A 10301-nucleotide genomic window follows, 5' to 3' on the forward strand; every position below is an offset into this window, starting at 1 on the left:
CTAGGGTTTGACAGAGCACTCGGGTGGTTCCTAACCTTGGTAACGATGCAGAATTGTTCTAAACAAAGAAAGCAAATAAGGGAGAAGTGTTCTCATGGTTTGTGGCAGCACTAAGTGATCTAAGTGACTCTAAGGAACACTGCAAACTTATTAACAGCAGCAGCAGCTCAACTGTACAGTTGTAGAGTTACCCTGCTGGTTATAGCAATATTGAAAACATTGCCTGAGGGAGGGACGTGCTTGATTTTGAAATCCAACACAATACAGCATCAGGCTTGTAGCCTTAACTACATCTATGTAGATTGTTCATCTTCAAACTTGTTATCATATCCATCAAATATATGACAAAATACATAATGAAGTGCACAGCCATGTATTTTCTGTTACATCATAAAGCTACAGTAAATGTTTCCACAGATCAGTTAAGCTACTGTAGCTAACAGAGTGTAGGACTTGTATGCTTTGCACCTGTATAAGTGTTATTGAGCTTGAGTTTGTTTACTGTGTTGGAGGCCTGTAAATTTGGTTTTGTTATTTAGGTGAAATCTTCTTTGCCTGAACCAGCTTTTTAGAAACTCCCTGTCAGTTAATGATAAATAAAAATCTGTGTGATGGTCAACTATAAATTGGACAAAACCAACCATTCTATACTTCAAAATCAGTTTTTCTTAACCATATCTTTAAGGAACACTCTCCAGATCTTGTTTAGGTAATAACCAATCAATTAAATTCAAGTGTAAGCTTAGTGCTCTCACTGTATATATGGTGATTCGCAGGTTATTGCTGAAAACTATTGTAAAGTCAGGCTCTTAGGCCGCGTTTATAGTGCCGATGACGTCACCCGTCGCTGTCGCCACTGGCGAAAGTTGCACTTAGGTTTGGAGCAACGTCGCTGGCGACAAAGGCCAGTGATGTCACGAAGGGGGCGGGCAGAGTGCAGTAGGCGCTCTGTGATTGGTGTAGAGACAGTCACATGTGGCGACTGTCTCTCCCAAAATAAAATTCTACTGACTTAAAAAAAATTTGCAGGTCGTTGCTCCGTCGCCGTCGCACTTACTATAAGTGCATGCGACGGATCCAATGTATTTGTTTTGGTGCGGTGTCGCTGGGCACTATAAGTGCAGCCTTATATAGCAAAAATGTGCATTAAATAAAAAAATGCAGAAATGGCATACATGCCTTTAGATATTTCAGCTATGTGTAGGTAGAAATGTATGTGTGTATATGTGTATAGTGGAGAGAGACAGAGAGAAATAGATGTGTTATTGTGCTACGCAGATCAAATAGTTACATAGCAGACGAGGTTGAAATAAGACGCATGTACAGTATGTCCATTGGGTTCAACCTAGAAAAGGTGGAAGCCAAGCATGGGGCTGGAGCCATATAAGGTAGGGTCAAATGGCCCGAATAGGCCCCACGCCAGACAGGGTGTGGTGGGGCAGAGGAGGGAGAGGAAGGTGGAGGAGTAGGGTGGGAGAGAGGAAGCAGGGGTCAACAAGGGCATGGGGTTGCCAGTCTGGCGTCTTCTGGCCCAGGTTTCCCTGAGCACGAAGGAGCATGTGCAGACATACCCGGAAGTGAGGTCGTTTAAATATCCCTCGGAGAAAGGGGATGGCAGACAAACCCAGGCCGAGTATTTCTTTGTCCTTAACCTCCCATTTCTTCCTGGTACACTTTTGCACTGCACTCGGTGTCTCCTTCTTTCCTCACCTGTCGCTGCATATCAACTCCAGAACTCACATGCTTCAGCATGGCTCTTCGAGGGCCCAAAACCCCAGCACTCTATTGGCAGACCACCCAAATGGAGGCCCGCTGTGGTTGCCAAGATAGGGAGGAAACCCCTCCGAGCATGCATAAAGCACCCATTTCTCTCCCACACTGGCTGGGCAAGAAGACTCTCCTGAAGTCCTAGCCTTCCCTATCACAGCCTGCCCCCCCAGCCTGCCGAGTTCAACCTATGTTCAATTTAGTCCACTAAAATACTAATCTTATATGTGTATTTATATTGATCCAGAGGAAGAGAAACATAAAACCCCAGTTAAATAGTTAATTATGTGTCATTAAGGGAAAAAATAATTCCATCCTAACTCCAGTGATTACATTCAGATTTCTTCCTGGATCAACATCATTTATATTTAGTTAACGCCTATACAGTAGTAATGACCCAATATTGTTCTCACGCTGGAAGAGGAGTGAGCATGTGCTTAAGAGGAGTCCTCAGACTAGTAGCTCTGGAGCATAATCGGATCGGCCTCACCGGCAGGTCCTTAGCAGTACACGGTACCAGGATACTGATCCCAGAGAGAGTATAGTGTATTCCCATCAGGGGCCGTCTTGAGATGGGACATTACAGACACTATGCAGGAGATTGCAAATCTAACCAATACTAAAGGACATAAGCATAAGTACCTCTCCAGCTACCTGGAGAGCTACCTGGTGAAGAAGTATAGAGTAACTTTATGATTTGCCACCAGTTAATATGTCTAACGTGAAGTATGTCTTTCTATGGTGAGCTTTATCAATGGATTTGAATAAAGCTCGTTTGTACTAAAAAAATCCTAGTGCCAATAATTATTCTATCTGCATATCCACACCCAGCCTGCAATGACCCATCACCCTAACCAGAACAAATGGTTCATATGGTCCATCTGATGTAAACTCCTCTAGAGCCGGGTAAGGAGGGTTACATATGTAGCCAGGTCACCTGATGGGTACTATTCTGCCATGCAGTAAACCCTGGTACAATCAGTTTGCCAGGAGTTACATAGTTAAATAGTTACATAGTAGATGAGGTTGAAAAAAGACATAGGTCCATCAAGTTCAACCTATGCTAAATTTAGACAACAGATACTTTATCCTATATCTATACTTACTTATTGATCCAGAGGAAAGCAAACAAAAAAACCCCATTAAGGGGAAAAATTAATTCCTTCCTGACTCCAAGAATTGGCAATCGGATGAATCCCTGGATCAACATTCTTCCCATGTTTACTTATTTGGTATATCCCTGTATACTTTCCCATCTAAAAAGATGTCCAATCTTTTTTTGAACAAATCTATTGTATCTGCCATCACAGTCTCCATGGGTAATGAATTCCACATTTTAACTGCCCTTACTGTAAAGAACCCTTTCCTTTGTTGCTGGTGAAATTTCCTTTCCTCCATGGCCCCGAGTCCTTAATACTGCCCTTGGGATGAATAGTTCTTTTGAAAGCTCCTTGTATTGTCCCCGAATATATTTGTATATAGTTATCATATCCCCTCTTAGACGCCTCTTTTCTAATGTAAATAAATCTAATTTAGCTAGCCTCTCCTCATAAGTTAGATTGTCCATCCCCTTTATTAATTTGGTGGCTCTTCTCTGCACTCTCTCTAGTTCCATAATGTCTTTTCTTAGGATTGGTGCCCAAAATTGTACTCCATATTCAAGGTGTGGTCTTATAGTGCTTTGTAAAGTGGCATAATTATGTTTACTTCCTTTCCATCCATTGCCCGTTTTATGCAAGATAAGATCTTGTTTGCCTTTGCAGCTACTGCATGACATTGGGCACTATTGCTAAGCCTGCTGTCTACAAGCACTCCTAAATCCTTCTCCATCAAGGATTCCCCCAGGGGAGGGGGGGATGGGAGGGGGGGGAGGGGAGAGGAAGGACAAAGGAAAAGGATATAACACATCAATATCTACAGAATTTATTTGAGGAAATGTTTGAGTTCCCAGTCGGTATTCATACCCTTGGGCATCAAGGTCCCAAGGGTATAAATCCAATGCATCTCCCGGCAGTTGAGAAGAGATTCTCTATCTCCCCCTCTTGGATGTATTGCAATGTATTGCAATGTGTTCAATGGCGCTAAATGTGAGCTGATCTACTGAGCCCATTGAGCATTGATTGAAGTGTCTTGCGACTGGAAATTTCTCATCTTTATTCTTAATGGTTCTGATATGTTTACTGATTCTTATTTTCAAAGGTCTAATCGTTCTACCTACATAACTGCACCCACATGCACATCTCAGAATGTATATCACATATTTTGTATTGCATGTAAGAAAAGAATTGATCCTATGTTTTTGACCTGTGTGTATATTTTTAATGAATTTGATAGGTAGGGCATATTTACAATAATTACAGGATCCACATTTGTAAAACCCATTAGGGATGGTACTTTTAGTGGGTTTTTTTGTTCTATACATACTCGGTGAGAGATGTACCCAATGTTTTTGCTTTTCTGTACACTATTCTCGGATTGGATTTGGTATATTTTTCCAGATCTTTGTCCAATCTGAGTACCTCCCAGTGTTTATTCAAAATAGACCGAATGATACCAGCTTGTCTGGAATAGGTAGTCATAAAGAGAGGTGCCTATCATAATTCCCTTGTCTTTGTTCAACTGGCTTATTCTTTTTAGATCTATGTAAGAGATCTGCCCTCTTGAGCTTTTTCACATTATTCAGTGCACTCTCCAGAACACCGTCTGAGTATCCACGAGCTTTAACTCTTAGTCTGAGATTTTCAGCTTGAACATCAAAGGATTCTTCCGTAGAACAAATCCTTCTAAGTCGTAAAAACTGACTTTTGGGGATACCATTGAGCAGTGGTCTCGGATGTGCACTATTAGCTCTCAACAGGGAGTTGCGAGAGTTCTCCTTTCTATATATGTCTGTTTGTATCGACAGATTAGTATCCACATATAGATGCAGATCCAAGTAATCAATATGATGATCTTGTATTGTATGAGTAAATTTGAGATTACAGTCATTGGCGTTAATGTAATCTAGAAATAACAAAAGTGTCTGTGTATCCCCACACCAAATCAAAAGTAAGTCATCGATATAGCGACGATAAAATTTAATATATTGTCTATAAGGATTATTATCACCGAAAATGTGATGAGTCTCCCAAAAGCCCATAAACAAATTGGCGTATGAAGGTGCAAATGATGTGCCCATAGCCGTCCCCTGTGTCTGTAAAAAATATATGATCATCAAAAGTGAAATAATTATGTTGCAATAAAAACAAAATGCAATCCATAATGAAAGTGATTTGTGCCAGGTGAAGATTAGATATATTAAGAAAGTTACTAACTGCTTTTATACCCTTAGAGTGTTCGATAATTGTGTAGAGTGAGGTCACATCTAATGTTACCCATATATAAGAATGACACCATGTGATTTGTCCAATGTCTGTAAGTAAATCAAAGGAATCTCTTAAAAAAGAGGGTAATTTTTGAACCAATGGTTGTACATCTGCTTTACGCCAATCTTGTGGAAATGGAGTCCTTGAATATTAAATATAATGGTTTGGCTATTACTGAGCTTAACTCCTTGACAACTATTGGATGTATGCCATCGGGGCTAGGTGCCTTATTTACTTTATTTTTTCAAGTCGCTTATGAACTTCTTCCTCAGTTAACCAATTTTTCATTAATATGGAGGTTTTGGCTTCCTCCTGCGGCACTACTATTGAACTTGATTCTTCCCTGGTAAACACAGAGGCAAATAATTTGTTTAATACCTCTGCTTTTTCCTTATCTCCAATAATCTGCCTACCCATCTCACACTGAAAGGTTCCTATATTTTCTTTTCTCATTTTTTTGTTATTAAGGTACTTAAAGATCTTTTTAGGGTTGACCTTACTTTCTATTGCAATCCTTTTTTTATTATCCATTTTTGCTAATTTGATTGCCCTTTTGCAATTTTTTTACATTCCTTATAATTTTGATACGATGTCTCCATCCCTTCTGACTTAAAGAATCTAAACGCCTTCCTCTTCTTGTCCATTTCCTCCCCTATCTGTTTATTTAGCCACATTGGTTTTGACTTATTTCTTTTATACTTATTACCCATGGGTATACACTGATAAGTGAGCTTTTCTAACAATGTTTTAAAGACTGCCCATTTATCTTCTATATTTTTCCCTGCAAAAAAAATCATCCCATTGTATTACTACTAGATTAGACCTCAGTTTATAAAAATCTGCCTTTCCAAAGTTGAAGGTCTTTGTTGAACCCAAGTAATCTGTTTTTTGATAATTTATTTCAAACGAGACCATGTTATGATCACTGTTACCCAAATGTTCCAGGACTTAAATATTTGTTATTACTTCTACATTGTTTGATACTGTATGAAAAAATCTAGTATTGCCCCTCTCCTGGTTGGTTCCTCAATAATTTGGGTCATATAATTGTCTTTAAGCACCCCCAAAAACCTGTTTCCTTTTGTTGTAACTCTAATCTCATGTAAGGATTATGGAGACACGCCGTTCACGGCGTGCCTCCCACTTACCTGCTGCCTCGCCTGACATCATCCTGACTCGCAGGGACGCCGGAGAGAGGCGCGCGAGCCCCTGCACTGTGCGCGCGCGCACACGTTCTTCTCTCTCTTCTGCCCTCGGATCAGGGCGTGGGGGTGCGCACGCAGCCGCAGGCGCTGCTACACAGAGGCGCGGCCACACGGAGGCGCAACCGCCTCTTAAAGGTACAGGTCCCAAGACTGTTGCTGCTATTGAATGCAGCCAGATTGCTGCCCTTTATGCCTCATCTCCTGGGACTCATAAGGGACCTATCCCTGCTACAGCTGGCTCCTTCTACACACCCCTTTATGGCTACAATCCTATTGGATCCTCACTCCTTTATATACCTGCCAAAATCACTGGTTCTTTGGTTGAGCATAGTATCAGTTGTCCTTACCATTCTCTGCCTCCCTAGTTCTATTGTTACAGATCTCCTCGTGTATCAAACCGGCTTCCGCTACGTCTTCCTGTACCTCTGGCATCCCGAACTCGGCACACGGCAATTCGACTCTCCGCATCTCTGGCATCCCGACCCTGGCTTACGGTAAACGACAACGTCTCTCTCTCTAACCCTGGATTTGGCAAACAGCACTCTCTACCAACCGTACCTCTCCTGCCCCGATCCGGAATCCCAGACCAATCTACTTTCAAGACGTGTCCTCGTGGCTGTGGGTGGTGTTCCTACCTTCCCACCTCAGCACCGTGGTCCCGTCTCGTTTGTGGTGAGCACATCCTAACATCTCATTGCCCCAGTCTATGTCTGGATAATTAAAATCCCCCATTATGCAAACATGACCCAGTTTTGATGACTTTTCCATTTGAAAAAGTATTTTAGCTTCCTCAATCTCACAGATATTTGGTGGTTTATAGCATATTCCAACAAACATTTTCTTAATACTTTTACCTCCACTGCTAATTTCTATCCACAAAGTCTCTACATTTTCATCATTCCCTTCATAAACATCATCCCTTACAATAGGTTTTAGATCCGGTTTAACATATAAACATACTCCACCTCCCCTTCTATTTGTTCGATCCTTCCGAAAAAGGGAATAACCCTCTAAATTAACTGTCCAGTCATGAGTTTCATCCCACCATGTTTCAGTAATGCCTATGATATCATACTGGTCCCTTGCAGCTATTAATTCAAGTTGTTATGGGGTTTCGAGACGATTGAGTCTGGGAGTATTTAGCCCCTAATACTATGACAGTCTCTTGAGTGCAGTAAATAGAGATCTTTGGGAGATCTTATGATTTCCTCTTTTTGTGCTTTAGATCACACAGTGGAAAGGCTGATATTGGGCCTTCCTGCAGTCCTCTTCCCTCCGGGGAGAGTGAGTGTAGACCATACCTCTGCCTCTTATAGGGAGGTAGGATGGCTGCGGGAGCCCTAGGCCTATAGTGACGGTCCAGGGACCATCCTTCAGTGATAGCGGCGAGACTGCATAGGGCATAAGCCTGCTGTTGTTCCTGTACTGTACAGAAGAATAATAAACCGTTCCTGTTTGCATATACCTCCTGCCTGGTGCGTGACCTTACTGGAGGAGAGAGGTAATAGTTTAAACGGGGGAGATCACCTTCAGTTCCTGGAGCCTACGGCAGATGGAGGCGCTGCACTGCTAAAGAGATATGTGGGGTATGAACCCCAGAAGCCTAGTCCTATGTCCCCACTACCACCGGCGGACAACTCAGCCCTCCTGTTACCAGCAGGTATCATGCACCCCACGACCAGTAATGGCCAAATCTCCCACCAAGTGGGGGAAGCATGCTACATTTGGATGCGCTGTTGAGATCTGTTATCCAAACAAGACAGGCTTCAGCAAAACAAAGCTGGAAGTAACAAGGTACGCTTCCAGAACAAGTACTGAAATTGAAGTAGGGATGCTAGGTGTAGTGTCAGGGGTAAATCGCTCCCCGCAAGGAACTATGGCCTAGACTGCCCTCTCGGGTGAATGGTCTGGAGACAGAAGGCTATTGCTGTTCTAAGTCGCCCTGAAGCGAGTAGTCGGGATGCCTAAAGGGGGTGCTTTGGTTAACTGAGTTCCAAAATCCAATATATATGTATATATATATATATTTTTTCCAGGGATATAGAGGGAAGTGTGCTCATCTAACAATGTTTTAAAGATTGCCCCTTTAGCTTCTGTTTTTTTCCCCTTCAAGAACTTTATCCCAATGTATTTCTTGTAGATTCTTCCTTAGTTGACTAAAATCTGCCTTTATAAAATGAAGTGTGTCGTTGTTGATCCCATATAATACGGTTTCCCAAATGGTCCCTAATTTAAATATTTGTCAATACAGATTAGGAGATTTGTATACATTTTGATTTTCATACCCTTCCTATTTCCTCGTGTTATACTTTTTGCACATTAACATACACTTGCCTGTGTGGCAATTTATTCTTCAGGATAAGGGATATGTGCAATAATACATCTGCATGATAATTGTAATGGGATCAAAAGCAGTGCACACTATTTAAATGAGCTATTGATAAGTCATATAACACTGCAACATTCATGAATAGCTTACACTCCTACCTGTACATACTGTATGTAACTGTGAACCTTCTTTTATTTTATTATTACATCACCAGAATCCAGCTCTTGGAGTATACAGTAGCTCAATGCTACATAATAATATAATTCCTTTCATTTTGTAACCGGAAAAACAGGAGAGAGCTAGAAACCCAATTAGGCACTCAATTCTCAAAAGCTGAATGTATAATGAAATGAATTAAAATTAATTTTAATTTTTCATTTTGAGCTACATACTCTATGATAGGCATTTCCTACCATTATCTCAAACCACTGTGCAATAGCTACATCTCATGGGCACAGACTACCGGTTTGCACATATATACAGCAACTCATATATAATTATATACATAATTTCATTGGTTGTTTAGTAGTACCTTTTGTTAGAAATGATCTGTATTGATCCTACTTTGTCACAGGGTTCATTAACCCTAGTGGTTCAACCATTGTATATGGGCTGTTACATTTATACTCAGTGTTTGTATACCCCTTACTGTTGAAGCAAACCTTCATTTTCAGGTTAACTGTATACCAGTACCTTCATTCAAAACATTGATTTCATCCCACTCAAACTGTTTCGTTCTTTTTCAATCCAGAGAACACCCAATACTCGACATAGGATTGTTATGTGTGTGTCCTCTAGTGGATTTTAACCCCCATTCTTTTAAATTTTAATTTTAATTCATTTCATTATACATTCAGCTTTTGGGAATTGAGTGCCTAATTGGGTTTCTAGCTCTCTCCTGTTTTTCCAATTGTACCTTTACCCAAGGCACCGCTCACATAACATCATTTTTCTATACTACATTGCTGTAGCGGGGAACTTCTTTTCTTATATATTTTGTAACCGGAAACAGAATTTTTTTAGGCAATGTCAGTCCTTCCCTCCACCACAACTCCACAAAAAAGCTCGGCATTTCATTTAATGTTTAATAATCATTTACTAAGTACTTGGCGTTCCTCCACTTAAATTAAAACGTTTAGCAAGCGGATTTGTTCTAAATTTTTATTCCCTCGCTGATCCATCATTTCTAATCCACTTACCTGGCTGTGAACTTGTGATGGGTTTCAGTGCTCGTCAATGGAGCTTTTCTCCTATCACCTTCTCTGATCTCAGACTGCTGTGTCCCAGACTCCCACTGCTTCCCTGTCTGTTTTTATAGCTCCCCGTAGCAACTGGCAGACACTGATTGCTTCACATCCCTGCTGGTATTTGTCATTGTCATATTGTGAGTAATGACTGCTTGCCCAATTTACTTGTACCAAACTAGCAATTGTCTTTTGAACATGAGGGCTTTATTTTCAGAGGACAATGAGTACTAACTACTCAGTCAGGCTTGCAACATCAGAATATTGAACCTCTAACTCAAGGGTGGGCAACTCCAGTGCTTAAGGGCAACCAACAGGTCAGGTTTTCAGCATATCTCTGCTTCAGCACAGGTGGCTCGATCAGTGGCTCAGTCTTTGACTGAGCTGAAGC

The 10301-nt window shown here is 41.1% G+C and overlaps 1 protein-coding gene across 1 annotated transcript in view; it reads right to left on the minus strand.

The window, feature by feature from the left end:
- The window catches only part of PKHD1L1 (PKHD1 like 1), a 210357-nt gene extending 200372 nt beyond the window's left edge, over positions 1-9985 (minus strand). Inside the window, exon 1 of the mRNA XM_075582424.1 lies at positions 9866-9985. The gene's annotated coding sequence lies outside the window, so the exon portion shown is untranslated. The remainder of the gene's footprint in view (positions 1-9865) is intronic.
- Between the last annotated feature and the right edge of the window lie 316 nt (positions 9986-10301).

Source organism: Ascaphus truei, chromosome 2, assembly GCF_040206685.1.
Source record: "Ascaphus truei isolate aAscTru1 chromosome 2, aAscTru1.hap1, whole genome shotgun sequence".
Classification (NCBI taxonomy): domain Eukaryota; kingdom Metazoa; phylum Chordata; class Amphibia; order Anura; family Ascaphidae; genus Ascaphus; species Ascaphus truei.